We start from the raw sequence: 17,025 nt of genomic DNA on the forward strand, positions 1-17,025 counted from the left end.
TTCAGTTGGAAACTGGGTTTTCTCCAGTGAAAGCTGGCCTTTCTCTCCCAGTTTAAGGACTGGGATGTCCTGTATTTAGTTCAACAAGGGCCTACTACTTACGTAGATTAAGTACCCAAACCTGTACCACTTGCTTAGAGTGTTGATTTCAGAAATATGGACACAATCCAGAATGATGCCTGAAGCTTGTCACAACTGGTATTTTGTGATTGTTCTCTCACGTAAAGTTCTCAAGCCTTTATCGTGAAGAGAAATATGTCTTATCAAGTTCTACTGTCTCAAGCTTATTTTTCTTCGTACTATAAATGGAATAGAAACTGTATAAATAAGTACATTCTAGTTTAGTGCAGTGGGAAAGGAAGGAAGAGGTGGTGCATCAACAATTTAGGGCAGGAGATACAACAGAGGAGAGGGGTTAGGCATGGAGAAATGGGCACTGAGGCTAGAGAGGAGGGGCCTCTGCTCACATTCAGAGGAGAGGCTCTTCTACCCACATAAATTCAAGACAAGGGCTCAGGTACAGGGGCCACAGAAAAGCCCCACTTATTCAGAAAGTACAAGGCAGTTGTTAAGAACATAGATTCTGTGGAAGACAAACCCAGATGTAAACTCAAGCTCTACAACTTACTGAATAGGGTAGAGAAATTTATTCCTTTTAGTTCTTGGTTTGCTATTTTTTAAAATGTGGATAATAAAAGCACCTACCACATAAAGTTGCTTCAAGGATTAAATATGATAGTGCATATACTTTATATAATTTTATGTGCTTAGCAATTGATTTATAGACAGCACTTAATACAATTTGCTACTGCCTTTATTTTTATATTATTGTCATTATTATTATAACTTTCATTTAACAAATTAGTATGTACACTAAGTATGCCAAGTCAGCATCATGCCTGAGAGAAGAAAGCCTCATAGCCACTCACGTATTTTCATAATTCAACAGAGATTTTTAGGCAATTTAGTACTATGAAAATAGAATCTTTCTGACCTGTATGCAAATCCTGGTTCTGCTATTTGACAGCTTGGGAAAATTATTTTAACTTCTCTGAAAATTTGCTAGGTTATGAAGATTAAATGGATGATAAATCTGTATACCTAACAGAGGTGCCTATCTTAAATAAGCCTTAGTAATAATAGCTATTATCATTATGAAGTAGAATATTTTACTTCTAAAACACGCACAGCTGAAGAAGTTGATAAACAGGCACAGAGCAGAAAAACGACTTACCCAACATTATAGAAAGGGCAGGACTGGAACCAAGATCTTCAAGCTTTAGGCCCATTGGTTTTGCCTATACATACATAGAACTCTCCATGAAGGAGTATTTGAAGTAGGTTTGAGCGGTGTGGAGCCTAGTGAACTTGCAGTGAGAGACCAAAGTTAAAATCCAGCTCTGCCACTTAGTGACTGGGTGACTTTGTGCAACCCATGCAACTTCTATGAACTTCTCTCCCCGCATCTTATAAAATGGTGATAATGACCCATGTTTGCTTTCCAGGAATGTTGCGAAGTTCAAATGAGATTAAAGAGATGTTTGAAAATTATAGAGAGCAGCGGATGTATAAGGGATTTATATTTATATTACATCCTTTAAAGTGGCAAGGGAACATATGCTTAATATTAGTTTATTAGCATATTGAAAATAATTTATTTTCTAGCTTCTGCTTTGGAGCAGGAAGGAGCAAAAGCAGTATTGTTTTAGGTACCCTTCATGCCAGCAAGGTGTGTGCATATGTGGATGCCTCCAACAGTGTTGCTGTAACGAGAAAAACCTGGGAGCTCCAGCTGCCTGGAGTTCTTGTGCATTCAACTTCAAAGAAACCAAACCTGATATTTAAAGTAATTAAAGGTGATTCAAATCTTTACTTGAATCTCTCGGCAAAGATTAACAGGGATATAATTTATAACTGAAATCTTCTGACCATCCCCCTTTTCCTGATTCCTCCAATCCTCACATCTCTTACACTCTGAAGCCACTCCAAACCTTTTCTTTAAACCTTCTCTATCACATAAAAACTCAACTTGATTAACAAAAACAAAACAACCAAAGAAAACGAATCTTAGTGACTCTTCATTTTTCTTCTCATTTCTTATCTTTCAGCTTCCGTATCTCAGCTTTTAATTGACTAAATATGTGTCTTTCTGATAAAAATTCCCTCTCTTTACTTTTCAATTTGTCTCTCTGCTCATTTGCCAATTCTATGTCAAAAATTGGCCAGAGACGAACTGGAGTGGCTGAAATTCATCTTCTGAAGGTGGGAAAGAATTGAGGCCTAGTAGGAAGTGCTGAAAATGCAGAATTCTCATTAATACATTGGGGAAGTGTAGAAGACAAATACTTACAGGTTTATATGTGCATAGTTTAAATTCATTGCAATTTTGTTTCCTTTCTCCCTTTCTTTTTTTTTTTGACAGAGCTATGCTCCTGTTGCCCAGGCTGGAGTGCAATGGTGTGATCTGGGCACACTGCAACCTCTGCCTCCAGGATTCAAGTGATTATCCTGCCTCAGGCTCTTGAGTAGCTGGGATTACAGGTGCCTGCCACCACACCCAGCTAATTTTTGTATTTTTAGTAGAGACGGGGTTTCGCCATATTGGCCAGGCTGGTCTCGAACTCTTGACCTCAGGTGATCTGCCCACCTCAGCCTCCCAAGGTGCTAGGATTACAGGCATGAGCCCTGCGCCCAGCTGCAATTTTGTTTTCATCTGTCCAAAGGAATGACTGAATTGTGGATATGGGGATGTGAAGTGTGTATTACGACTCCAGTTGTGGAGTAGTTGTCGGAAGCTGCTTATTTTTTTATTATTTTTCACAAGGGTTTTTCCTTCACATTTTCTTCAAGTGCCTATCTTGTGCTCTAAATTTCTACTGAACAAACCTCTTTAATACTGGTATCCTTATTTAAGTATATATCTTTTATCTCCAAATATTTAGTTTCCTTAAATACTGAAAGCTCTCCTCCTGCAAGAAAATGCCTTTTTAATAAGGGTAAGTACTGACTAACCACCATGGGACATCATTTTGACTTATTAAGAGGGTGTAGGAGGACAAGCCATTCTCTATTGTTGATCGCCATCTTGTGAAAATAACGACCAAAACGGCATAATTCAGATGTTGCAATCCTGCATGGGTCAGAATTCTTGGATTAGGATTCCTTCTTTGTCATATACTTTGAGCCGGCTACTTAATCTGTCTCAATTTTTTTCATCTGTAAATGGGGGTAATCTACCAACCTCATGGTGCCTGACTTTATTGAACACATGGAGCTACTACTATGATGTATATTAGAATTTGAGGAGCATTGACAAATAAAACTAGGTTGCTAAATAAGAGCAATCATAATAACAAGTAGTAATAATATTGAAAATATAAAAATGGTTAGTATTTACTGAATGTCTACCTTGTGGAAGATTAGTAGATGCTGTGCTATGTTCTTTACATGAAGTATTTTCTTTAATGCTCCCCACAGCCCTTTTTATTGAATACTGTTTCTATATTCAATGCACAGATGAGGAAACTGAGACTCTGAGGTTAACTAATTTGTCCAGTCTCATGGTGAGTGAATAGTAAAGCTGGAATCAAACTCAAGTCTGATGTCACTATGTGAAATCTTTACTGCTCTAGGATGCTTGTGAGAGGATTGGGCCTGGAAATCATATTTTATAGGGAGAAAACTGTGTGTGTGTGTGTGTGTGTGAGAGAGAGAGAGAGTGTGTGTGTGTGAGAGAGAGAGAGAGAGAGTGTGTGTGTGTGTGTGTGTGTGTGTGTGTGTGTTGGGAACATTTCAAGTACTCTCTTCTAGCTACTTTAAAATATACAATACATTTTTTGCTAACTATAGTCACCCTATGAAAAAGTGGTGGCTCATGCCTGTAATCCCAACACTTTGGGAGGCTGAGGCAGGCAGATCACCTGAGGTCAGGAGTTCGAGACCAGCCTGGCCAACATGGTGAAACCCTATCTCTAGTAAAAATACAAAAATTAGCCAGGCATGGTGGCAGGCACCTGTAATCCCAGCTACTTGGGAGGCTGAGGCAGGAGAATCGCTTGAACCTGGGAGGCGGAGGTTGCAGTAAGCCGAGATCGTGCCATTGCACTCCAGCCTGGGCAACAGAGCATGACTCCGTCTCCAAAAAAAAAAAAAAAAAAATGGGCAAACAACATTAGAACTTATATCTTCAATCTAACCGTATGTTTATATCCATTACTGAAATGTTCTCCATCTCCCTGCCCTCACATGCCTTCTCTGCCTCTAGTATCTATAATTCTATGCTATACCTCCATAAGATCAACTTTTTTAGTTTTCACATATTAGTGAGAACATGTGATATTTGTCTTTTTGTGACTGGCTTATTTCACTGAACATAGTGATCTCCAGTTCCATCCATTTTGCTGCAAATGACAGGATTTCATAGTTTTTAAATGGCTGAATAGTATTCTATTATGTATATATTCCACATTTTTTAAATCAGTTTGTCCATTGATAGACATTGAGGTTGATTTCATATCTTTGCTATTGTACTAGTGCTGCAATAGACATATGGGTGCACGTATCGCTTTGATATACTGATTTCTTTTCCTTGGTATAAGTATCCAATAGTGGGATTGGCAGATTATATAGTAGTTCTATGTTTGGTTTCTTGAGAAATCTCCATAACATTTTCCATAGTGGCTGTATTAATTTACACTTACATGAACATTGAAATTTATTTTATCGGGTAGAAGTATAGCTATTCTTGCTCTTTTTTGGTTTCCACTGGCATGGAATATCTTTTTTTTTCATCCCTTTATTTTCAGTCTGTGTGTGTCTTTATAGGTTAAGTGTGTTTCTTGGAGGCAACAGATTATGTTTTTTTTTTAAATTCATTCAGCCAGTCTGTGTTTTGATTGGAGATTTAGTTGATTTACATTCCATATTATTGTTCATAAATAAGGATTTACTCCTGCCGTTTTGTTATTTCTTTTCCAGTTGTTTTGTGATCTTCTCTTCCTTATTTCTTTCTTTTCTGTCTTCCTTTTAGTGAAGATGATTTTCTCTGAAGACATGATTTAGTTTCTTGCTTTTTATCTTTTGTGTATCCATTGTATGTATTTTGGTTTGAGGTTACCATGAGGCCGGAACATACTATCTTATAACCCATTATTTTAAGCTGATAACAACCTAACATGATTTGCATAAACAAACAAACAAGCCAAATAACCTAATAAATACTCTACACCTTAACTTTATCCCCTGCTTTTTAACTTTTTGTTGTCTCTATTTACATTGTACTGTACAGTCTATGTCTTGAAAAGTTGTTGTAGTTATTATTTTTGATTGGTTCATTGTGTAGTCATTCTACTGAAGATAAGAGTAGTTTACTCACCCCAGTTATAGTGTTATGATATTCTGCGTTTTTCTGTGTACTTACTATTACTAGTGAGTTTTGTACCTGCAGATGATTTCTTATTGCTCATTAACATCCTTTTCTTTCTGATTGAAGTACTCCCTTTAGCATTTCTTGTAGGACAGGTCTGGTGTTGATGATATCCCTCAGCTTTTGTTTGTTTGGGAAAGCCTTTATTTCTCCTTCGTGTTTGAAGGATAATTTCACTGGATATACTATTCTAGGGTAAACTTTTTTTTTCTTTCAGCACCTTTAATTAATCATGCCACTCTCTCCTGTCCTGCAAGGTTTCCACTGAAGAATCTGCTTCCAAGTATATTAGCGTTCCATTGTATGTTATTTGTTTCTTTTCTCTTGCTGCTTTTAGGATGCTTTCTTTACCTTTGGGAGTTTGACTATTAAATGCCTTGAAGTAGTCTTCTTCAGTTAAATCTTCTTGTACTTGGATATTGATATCTTTCTTTAGCTTTGGGGCATTCTCTGTTATTATCCCTATGAATAAACTCTCTACCTCTAACTCTTTCTCTGCCTCCTCTTTAATACCAATAAACCTTAGATTTGCCATTTTGCAGCTATTTTTTCTAGATCCTGTCGGCATGCTTCATTTTTTAAATTCTGTTTTCATTTTTCTCCCATATATATTTTAAATAGCCTGTCTTCAAACTCACTAATTATTCTGCTTGATCAATTCTGCTATTAAGACTCGGATGCATTCCTCAGTATGCCAATTGCATTTTTCAACCCCAGAACTTCTGCTTGATTCTTTTTAGGTATTTCAATCTCTTTGCTAAATTTATCTGATATTCTGAATTTCTTCTCTGTGTTATATTGAATTTCTTTGCGTTTCCTGAAAACAGCAATTTTGAATTCTCTGTCTGAAAGGTTACATATCTCTGTTCCTTCAGGACTGGTCCCTGGTGTCTTACTTAGTTCATCTGGTAAGGTCATGTTTTCCTGGATCATCTTGATGCCTGTAGATGTTCGTCTATGTCTGGTCATTGAAGAGTTAGGTATTTATTGTAGTTTTTGCTGTCCAGGTTTACTTGTACTTATCCGTCTTGGGAAGGCTTTCAGATATTTGAAAGGACTTGGGTGTTGTGATCGAAACTGAATCTGCTTTAGTGGTGACCCCAAGCCCAGTAGCATTGTAATTCTTGTAGACTCATAGAGATAACCTCCTTGATGGTCTTGGACAACATCTGGAAGAATTCCCTGGATTGCCAGACAGAGAATTTTGTTCTTTTAAAACCCTTATTTTCTCTCAAACAGATGGAGTCTGTCTCTGTTTTGAGCAACTTGGATCTGGGTTGGAGTGACATAAGAACCTCTGTGGCCATCACCCCTACGACTGCATTGGATCAGTCCTAAAGCCAGTACCGCACTGGGTATTACCCAAGGCCTGCTGTAACCACTCTCTGACTACCACCTATGTTCACTCAAAGCCCTGGGGCTCTACAATCAGCAGGTGGCAAAGCCAACCAGGCTTATATTATTCTCTTCAGGGTGGCAAATTCCCCCAGGCCCCAGGTGGGTGCCAAGGTGCTGTCCAGGAGCCAGGGACTAGACTCAAAATCATAAAACTCCACCTGGTATTTTATTGTACTGTGGCTGAGCTGGCACTAAAACCATTAGACACAGTTCTTCTCACTCTTCTCTCCCCTTTCCAAAGGCAAAGGAGCCTCTCCCCATGGCCACCGCCATTTCAGGCTCATGGGGAATACTGCCAGACTACTACTGATGTTCCCTTAAGGCCTGAGAGCTCTTGAGTCAGCTTGTAGTGAATGCTGTCTGGCCTGGGACTCACCCTGCAGGGATGCAGCCTCCCCTCTGGTACAAAGCAGGCCCGGAAGTGCTGTCTAAGAGCCACGTCCTGGAACCAGGGACTCCAAAAGCGCACTTGGTGCTCTACCCACCGTGGCCAAGCTAGTACCTAAGGTGCAAGGCAAAGTCTCCTTAACTTTTCCCCTTGTTTTTATCAAGCAGAAGGAGTCTCACCCCATAGCCACTACAGTTGGGAATGTGTTGAGTCTTACCTGAGGCTAGCAAGTCTCAGAGACTCACCCAAGGGCCTCAGTGTAGTACCTGGGTACTGCTGACGCTTATTCAGAGCTCAAGGGCTCTTCAGTTAGCAGGTGATGAATCCTGTCAGGATTGGGTCCTTCTCTTCAAGGTAGCAGGTTTCCTTCTAACCCAGGGTATGTCTAGAAATGTCTGGGAGCTAGGGCCTGGAAGGGGGGCCTCACAGCTCTGACCATACTCTATCCTGCTGTAGCTAGGCTGGTATCCAAGATGCAAGACAAAATTCTCCCCACTCCTGTCTCTGCTCTCCTCAAGAGGAAGGAAGGGATCTCTTTTGGAGCTGCAAGCTATACAGCTTGGGGTTACGGGAGGGTTAGCACTGCTTAAGTTGTCCTGGCTGATCAGTAGGTTTTGTGCCCTCTAACCCCCAGTTCACTGCGGGCCCAGTTCAGCCCTAGGACTCACCTAGGTGTTGCAGTCCTTGTGGCCTAGATTCTTTTTCAAATTTATTTGGTGCCCCAGAGCACTTTAGCCCACAGTGGTGAGGCTTGTGGGAACTGAAGTTTGGACCTCTGGGATCTGTGATTTCCCTCTGGCCAGGGCTGATTTAAATGCATCCTCTATGGGCCAGCATCAGCTAAGTTTGGTCTAGTTTTACTTTCTGCTATAACAAGGGCAGTGCTGAGTTTAACGCCTCATAATTGCTGGCTCTCCATCTCCCCGGGGAACAGAAATACTCTCTGTACCACACTGCCCCTGCCAGGGAGGTGGGGGAGAAGTGGCATCAGTGATTCTAGACTGTATTTCCTCCCTCTTCAGTGCCTCTTTCAGTGATATGAAGTTAAAATCAGGTATTGTGAGAGCTTACTTGACTTTTGGTTCTTACGAAGGTTTTTTTTTGTTTGTTTTTTGTTTTGAGCGTAGATAGTTTTTACATTGGTTTCTTTGCAGGGGGAAAATTGGTGGAGCCTTCTATTCTGCCATATTGCTCCACCTCTCCATCTATTTCTTGATGTGTTTCTTTCTCAAACATATAACTCAACTTACAGAAATTTTTTCTTTTCTGCTAACACTTTAGCATTAAATGTTAGAGATGGAATGAAACTTAAAAAAAAAAAAAAAAGCTAGCCAACTCTAGCCACACACCATGCATGCTTCTATATCACCCTTGCTTGTTTTGTTACTTCCACACAAGCAGTGTATGAAATTTCCTTTTTCTTTACAACCTCACCAGCAACTATTATTTTTTGTCTTTTTATTTTTATTTTATTTTACTTTTCTTTTATTATTATACTTAAAGTTTTAGGGTACATGTGCACATTGTGCAGGTTAGTTACATATGTATACATGAGCCATGCTGGCGCGCTGCACCCACTAACTCATCATCTAGCATTAGGTATATCTCCCAATGCTATCCCTCCCCTCTCCCCCACCCCACAACAGTCCCCAGAGTGTGATGTTCCCCTTCCTGTGTCCATGTGATCTCATTGTTCAATTCCCACCTATGAGTGAGAATATGTGGTGTTTGGTTTTTTGTTCTTGCAGTAGTTTACTGAGAATGATGATTTCCAATTTCATCCATGTCCCTACAAAGGACATGAACTCATCATTTTTTTATGGCTGCATAGTATTCCATGGTGTATATATGCCACATTTTCTTAATCCAGTCTCTCATTGTTGGACATTTGGGTTGGTTCCAAGTCTTTGCTGTTGTGAATAATGCTGCAATAAACATACGTGTGCATGTGTCTTTATAGCAGCATGATTTATAGTCCTTTGGGTATATACCCAGTAATGGGATGGCTGGGTCAAATGGTATTTCTAGTTCTAGATCCCTGAGGAATCGCCACACTGACTTCCACAATGGTTGAACTAGTTTACAGTCCCACCAACAGTGTAAAAGTGTTCCTATTTCTCCACATCCTCTCCAGCACCTGTTGTTTCCTGACTTTTTAATGATTGCCATTCTAACTGGTGTGAGATGGTATCTCATTGTGGTTTTGATTTGCATTTCTCTGATGGCCAGTGATGATGAGCATTTTTTCATATGTTTTTTGGCTGCATAAATGTCTTCTTTTGAGAAGTGTCTGTTCATGTCCTTTGCCCACTTTTTGATGGGGTTGTTTGTTTTTTTCTTGTAAATTTGTCTGAGTTCATTGTAGATTCTGGATATTAGCCCTTTGTCAATGAGTAGGTTGCGAAAATTTTCTCCCATTTTGTAGGTTGCCTGTTCACTCTGATGGTAGTTTCTTTTGCTGTGCAGAAGCTCTTTAGTTTAATTAGATCCCATTTGTCAATTTTGTCTTTTTTTTGCCATTGCTTTTGGTGTTTTAGACATGAAGTCCTTGCCCATGCCTATGCCCTGAATGGTAATGCCTAGGTTTTCTTCTAGGGTTTTTATGGTTTTAGGTCTAATCTTTAAATCTTTAATCCATCTTGAATTGATTTTTGTATAAGGTGTAAGGAAGGGATCCAGTTTCAGCTTTCTACATATGGCTAGCCAGTTTTCCCAGCACCATTTATTAAATAGCGAATCCTTTCCCCATTGCTTGTTTTTCTCAGGTTTGTCAAAGATCAGATAGTTGTAGATATGTGGCGTTATTTCTGAGGGCTCTGTTCTGTTCCATTGATCTATATCTCTGTTTTGGTACCAGTACCATGCTGTTTTGGTTACTGTAGCCTTGTAGTATAGTTTGAAGTCAGGTAGTGTGATGCCTCCAGCTTTGTTCTTTTGGCTTAGGATTGACTTGGCGATGCGGGCTCTTTTTTGGTTCCATATGAACTTTAAAGTAGTTTTTTTCCATTTCTGTGAAGAAACGCATTGGTAGCTTGGTGGGGATGGCATTGAATCTGTAAATTACCTTGGGCAGTATGGCCATTTTCACGATATTGATTCTTCCTACCCATGAGCATGGAATGTTCTTCCATTTGTTTGTATCCTCTTTTATTTCCTGGAGCAGTGGTTTGTAGTTCTCCTTGAAGAGGTCCTCCACATCCCTTGTAAGTTGGATTCCTAGGTATTTTATTCTCTTTGAAGCAATTGTGAATGGGAGTTCACTCATGATTTGGCTCTCTGTTTGTGTGTTGTTGGTGTATAAAAATGCTTGTGATTTTTGTACATTGATTTTGTATCCTGAGACTTTGCTGAAGTTGCTTATCAGCTTAAGGAGATTTTGGGCTGAGACAATGGGGTTTTCTAGATATACAATCATGTCGTCTGCAAACAGGGACAATTTGACTTCCTCTTTTCCTAATTGAATACCCTTTATTTCCTTCTCCTGCCTAATTGCCCTGGCCAGAACTTCCAACACTATGTTGAATAGGAGTGGTGAGAGAGGGCATCCCTGTCTTGTGCCAGTATTCAAAGGGAATGCTTCCAGTTTTTGCCCATTCAGTATGATATTGGCTGTGGGTTTGTCATAGATAGCTCCTATTATTTTGAAATACGTCCCATCAGTACCTAATTTATTGAGAGTTTTTAGCATGAAGCGTTGTTGAATTTTGTCAAAGGCCTTTTCTGCATCTATTGAGATAATCATGTGGTTTTTGTCTTTGGCTCTGTTTATATGCTGGATTACATTTATTGATTTGCGTATGTTGAACCAGCCTTGCATCCCAGGGATGAAGCCCACTTGATCATGGTGGATAAGCTTTTTGATGTGCTGCTGGATTCGGTTTGTCAGTATTTTATTGAGGATTTTTGCATCAATGTTCATCAAGGATATTGGTCTAAAATTCTCTTTTTTGGTTGTGTCTCTGCCCGGCTTTGGTATCAGAATGATGCTGGCCTCATAAAATGAGTTAGGGAGGATTCCCTCTTTTTCTATTGATTAGAATAGTTTCAGAAGGAATGGTACCAGTTCCTCCTTGTACCTCTGGTAGAATTCGGCTGTGAATCCATCTGGTCCTGGACTCTTTTTGGTTGGTAAGCTATTGATTATTGCCACAATTTCAGATCCTGTTATTGGTCTATTCAGAGATTCAACTTCTTCCTGGTTTAGTCTTGGGAGAGTTTATGTGTCAAGGAATTTATCCATTTCTTCTAGATTTTCTAGTTTATTTGCATAGAGGTGTTTGTAGTATTCTCTGATGGTAGTTTGTATTTCTGTGGGATCGGTGGTGATATCCCCTTTATCATTTTTTATTGCAACTATTTGATTCTTCTCTCTTTTTTTCTTTATTAGTCTTGCTAGCGGTCTGTCTATTTTGTTGATCCTTTCAAAAAACCAGCTCCTGGATTCATTAATTTTTTGAAGGGTTTTTTTGTGTCTCTATTTCCTTCAGTTCTGCTCTGATTTTAGTTATTTCTTGCCTTCTGCTAGCTTTTGAATGTGTTTGCTCTTGCTTTTCTAGTTCTTTTAATTGTGATGTTAGGGTGTCAATTTTGGATCTTTCCTGCTTTCTCTTGTGGGCATTTAGTGCTATAAATTTCCCTCTACACACTGCTTTGAATGTGTCCCAGAGATTCTGGTATGTTGTGTCTTTGTTCTCGTTGGTTTCAAAGAACATCTTTATTTCTGCCTTCATTTCGTTAAGTACCCAGTAGTCACTCAGGAGCAGGTTTTTCAGTTTCCATGTTGTTGAGCGGTTTTGAGTGAGATTCTTAATCCTGAGTTCTAGTTTGATTGCACTGTGGTCTGAGAGATAGTTTGTTATAATTTCTGTTCTTTTACATTTCCTGAGGAGAGCTTTACTTCCAACTATGTGGTCAATTTTGGAATAGGTGTGGTGTGGTGCTGAAAAAAATGTATATTCTGTTGATTTGGGGTGGAGAGTTCTGTAGATGTCTATTAGGTCTGCTTGGTGCAGAGCTGAGTTCAATTCCTGGGTATCCTTGTTGACTTTCTGTCTCGTTGATCTGTCTAATGTTGACAGTGGGGTGTTAAAGTCTGCCACTATTAATGTGTGGGAGTCTAAGTCTCTTTGTAGGTCACTCAGGACTTGCTTTATGAATCTGGGTGCTCCTGTGTTGGGTGCACATATATTTAGGATAGTTAGCTCTTCTTGTTGAATTGATGATCCATTTACCATTATGTAATGGCCTTCTTTGTCTCTTTTGATCTTTGTTGGTTTAAAGTCTGTTTTATCAGAGACTAGGATTGCAACCCCTGCCTTTTTTTGTTTTCCATTTGCTTGGTAGATCTTCCTCCATCCTTTTATTTTGAGCCTATGTGTGTCTCTGCATGTGAGATGGGTTTCCTGAATACAGCACACTAATGGGTCTTGACTCTTTATCCAATTTGCCAGTCTGTGTCTTTTAATTGGAGCATTTAGTCCATTTACATTTAAAGTTAATATTGTTATGTGTGAATTTGATCCTGTCATGATGATGTTAGCTGGTTATTTTGCTCATTAGTTGATGCAGTTTCTTCCTAGTCTCAATGGTCTTTACATTTTGGCATGATTTTTCAGCGGCTGGTACCGGTTGTTCCTTTCCATGTTTAGCGCTTCCTTCAGGAGCTCTTGTAAGGCAGGCCTGGTGGTGACAAAATCTCTCAGAATTTGCTTGTCTGTAAAGTGTTTTATTTCTCCTTCACTTATGAAGCTTAGTTTGGCTGGATATGAAATTCTGGGTTGAAAATTCTTTTCTTTAAGAATGTTGAATATTGGCCCCCACTCTCTTCTGGCTTGTAGGGTTTCTTCTGAGAGATCCGCTGTTAGTCTGATGGGCTTCCCTTTGAGGGTAACCCAACCTTTCTCTCTGGCTGCCCTTAACATTTTTTCCTTCATTTCAACTTTGGTGAATCTGACAATTATGTGTCTTGGAGTTGCTCTTCTCAAGGAGTATCTTTGTGGCGTTCTCTGTATTTCCTTAATCTGAATGTTGGCCTGCCTTGCTAGACTGGGGAAGTTCTCCTGGATAATATCCTGCAGAGTGTTTTCCAACTTGGTTCCATTCTCCCCATCACTTTCAGGTACACCAATCAGACGTAGATTTGGTCTTTTCACATAGTCCCATAATTCTTGGAAGCTTTGCTCGTTTCTTTTTATTCTTTTTTCTCTAAACTTCCCTTCTCGCTTCATTTCATTAATTTCATCTTCCATCGCTGATACCCTTTCTTCCAGTTGATCGCATCGGCTCCTGAGGTTTCTGCATTCTTCACGTAGTTCTCAAGCCTTGGTTTTCAGCTCCATCAGCTCCTTTAAGCACTTCTCTGTATTGGTTATTCTAGTTATACATTCTTCTAAATTTTTTTCAAAGTTTTCAACTTCTTTGCCTTTGGTTTGAATGTCCTCCCATAGCTCAGAGTAATTTGATCGTCTGAAGCCTTCTTCTCTCAGCTCGTCAAAGTCATTCTCTGTCCAGCTTTGTTCCGTTGCTGGTGAGGAACTGCGTTCCTTTGGAGGAGGAGAGATGCTCTGCGTTTTAGAATTTCCAGTTTTTCTGTTCTGTTTTTTCCCCATCTTTGTGGTTTTATCTACTTTTGGTCTTTGATGATGGTGATGTACAGATGGGTTTTTGGTGTGGATGTCCTTTCTGTTTGTTAGTTTTCCTTCTAACAGACAGGACCCTCAGCTGCAGGTCTGTTGGAATACCCTGCCGTGTGAGGTGTCAGTGTGCCCCTGTTGGGGGGTGCCTCCCAGTTAGGCTGCTCGGGGGTCAGGGGTCAGGGACCCACTTGAGGAGGCAGTCTGCCCCTTCTCAGATCTCCAGCTGCGTACTGGGAGAACCACTGCTCTCTTCAAAGCTGTCAGACAGGGACATTTAAGTCTGCAGAGGTTACTGCTGTCTTTTTGTTTGTCTGTGCCCTGCCCCCAGAGGTGGAGCCTACAGAGGCAGGCAGGCCTCCTTGAGCTGTGGTGGGCTCCACCCAGTTGGAGCTTCCTGGCTGCTTTGTTTACCTAAGCAAGCCTGGGCAATGGCGGGCGCCCCTCCCCCAACCTCGCTGCCGCCTTGCAGTTTGATCTCAGACTGCTGTGCTAGCAATCAGCAAGACTCCGTGGGCGTAGGACCCTCCGAACCAGGTGTGGGATATAATCTCGTAGTGCGCCGTTTTTTAAGCCCGTCGGAAAAGAGCAGTATTCGTGTGGGAGTGACCCGATTTTCCAGGTGCCGTCTATCATCCCTTTCTTTGACTCAGAAACGGAACTCCCTGACCCCTTGCGCTTCCCAAGCGAGGCAATGCCTCGCCCTGCTTCGGCTCGCGCACGGTGCGCACACCCACTGGCCTGCGCCCACTGTCTGGCACTCCCTAGTGAGATGAACCCGGTATCTAACATGGAAATGCAGAAATCACCCGTTTTCTGTGTCGCTCACGCTGGGAGCTGTAGACCGGAGCTGTTCCTATTCGGCCATCTTGGCTCCCTATTTTTTGTCTTTTTAATAACAGCCATTCTCACTGGGTAAGATGATATTTCATGGTGGTTTTGGTGTGTATTTCCCTGATGATTAATAATATTGGAATTTTTTTATGTGTCTTCTTTTGAGAAGTGTTTTTTCATGTCCTTTGTACACTTTTCAATGGGGTTGTTTTGTGCTTGTATATGTGCTTAAGTTCCTCATAGATTCTGGATCTTAGACTTTTGTTGGATGCATAGTTTGCAAAAGTTTTCCCTTATTCTGAAGGTTGTTTACTCTGTTGGTAGTTTCCTTTGCTGTGCAGAAGCTGGTTATTTCAATTAGGTCTCCATTGTCACTTTCTGTTTTTGTTGCATTTGCTTGTGAGGGCTTAGTCATAAATTCTTTGCTTAGACCAATGTCCAAAAAAGTGTTTCCTAGGTTTTCGTCTAGGATTTTTATTGGTTGAGGCATTATATTTAAGTTTAAAATCCATCTTCAGTTAATTTTTGTATATGGTGAAAGGCAGGGTTCCAGTTTTGTTCATCTGCATAGGGTTAGCCAGTTATCCTAGCACCATTTATTAAATAGAATATTCTTTCCCAATTGTTTCTTTTTGTCAAGTTTGTCAAAGGTCAGATGGTTTTAGATTTATGGCTTTATTTCTGTGCTATCTATTTTGTTCCACTGGTCTATTTTTGTACCAGTACCATACAATTTTGACTACTGTAGCATTGTAGTATAGTTTGAAGTCAGGTAATGTGATGCCTCCAGTTTTATTCTTTTTACTCAAGATTGCTCTGACTGTTTGGGCTCTTTTTTGGCTTCATATGAATTTTAGAATTTTGTTTTCTAATTTGTGAAAAGTGATGTTGGTAATTTAATAGGAATTGCATTTAATCTATAGATTGCTTTGGCCAGTATGGTCATTTTAACAACATTGATTCTTTCTTTCTTTCTTTTCTTTTTTTTTTTTTTTGAAACATGTCTTGCTTTGTCACCCAGGCTGGAGTACAGTTGCATGACCTTGGCTCACTGCAGCTTCTCCTCCCAGGTTCAAGTGATTCACCTGCCTCAGCCTCCCGAGTAGCTAGGATTACAGGCATGCACCACCACTCCCAGCTAATTTTTTTTGTATTTTTAGTAGTGACGGGGTTTCGCCATGTTGGCCAGGCTGGTCTTGAACTCCTGACCTCAAGTGATCTGCCTGCCTCGGCCTCCCAAAGTGCTGGGATTACAGATGTGAGCCACCATGCCCAGCCAATGTTGATTCTTTCAACCCATTAGCATAAAATATTTTTCCATTTGTTTGTGTCATTTATGATTTATTTCAACTGTGTTTTGTAGTTCACCTTATAGAGATCTTTCACCTCCTTGCTTATATGTATTCCTAGATACTGTATTTTATTTTTGTGAGCTGCCCATGTTTTAATTGGCTCATTTTTTATTGAGTTGTAACAGTTCTTTATATATCTTAGATAATAGACCCTTATCAAATATAGCTGATTCTCACTATTTGTAGGTTTTATATTTGTGAATTTGCCTATTTGCTAAAATTATTTGTATTCCCCAAATCAGTGGTCATTTGAAGATATGCAGAGCAGTGAAAAATTTAGTTGCTAGAGGTGCACATTCTTAGCTGAGGTTGACTAAGGCATTGCTCTATCTTCTTGTTTCAGCTTTCATACAGAGATTACCAGAAGATTGCCAGTGCAGTATACTGCAAAAAGTTTCAGCTGTGGGGTCAGTTGCACGGGTTTGAGTCTCAACTCAGACCTGTTAGTGAGGCAGCCTCAGGTAAGTTTCTTATGTCTTCTGAACCTTGTTTCCCCTTTTGTAAATTAAAGAAAATTGAGTCTACCAAAATGAGTTACTTTTAGGATATAAGATTATAATCTATGATATATATCCAAACATTATATATGATGTAAATATATATACATTATATATAAAATGTAAATATATAATGCAAATATATATATAGTTGGGATATACATATACACACACACACACAGAGTGTATATAAATATGTGTATATTTCTCTAGGAACAACGTTCCAATATTTGCTAATTCAATGTCTGCAGTGACTTTTAGAACCTGAGTATTACAAATAACACAAATAAGAAGAATCCACTATGTATAATTTGTAAATACTGTTTCCCATTTGGTAGGTGGTCATTTCACTTTCTTGATAGTGTCTTTTGATACAAAAAAGTTATTAATTTTGATGAAGTGCAATTTGTCTATTCTTTATTTTGTTGTTTGTGTCTCCAGTTCTAACTTTTAAGTCAAAGTGATTTTTAGTTCAGTCACAGGTGAAACAACTATGCTG

The 17,025-nt window shown here is 39.7% G+C and overlaps 1 protein-coding gene across 1 annotated transcript in view; it reads left to right on the top strand.

The window, feature by feature from the left end:
- Positions 1–17,025, top strand: part of SPINK5 (serine peptidase inhibitor Kazal type 5) — a 215,166-nt gene that overhangs the window by 9,505 nt on the left and 188,636 nt on the right. The window contains exon 2 of the mRNA XM_063811577.1: positions 16,373–16,490. The gene's annotated coding sequence lies outside the window, so the exon portion shown is untranslated. The remainder of the gene's footprint in view (positions 1–16,372; positions 16,491–17,025) is intronic.

Source organism: Pan troglodytes, chromosome 4, assembly GCF_028858775.2.
Source record: "Pan troglodytes isolate AG18354 chromosome 4, NHGRI_mPanTro3-v2.0_pri, whole genome shotgun sequence".
Taxonomy (NCBI): domain Eukaryota; kingdom Metazoa; phylum Chordata; class Mammalia; order Primates; family Hominidae; genus Pan; species Pan troglodytes.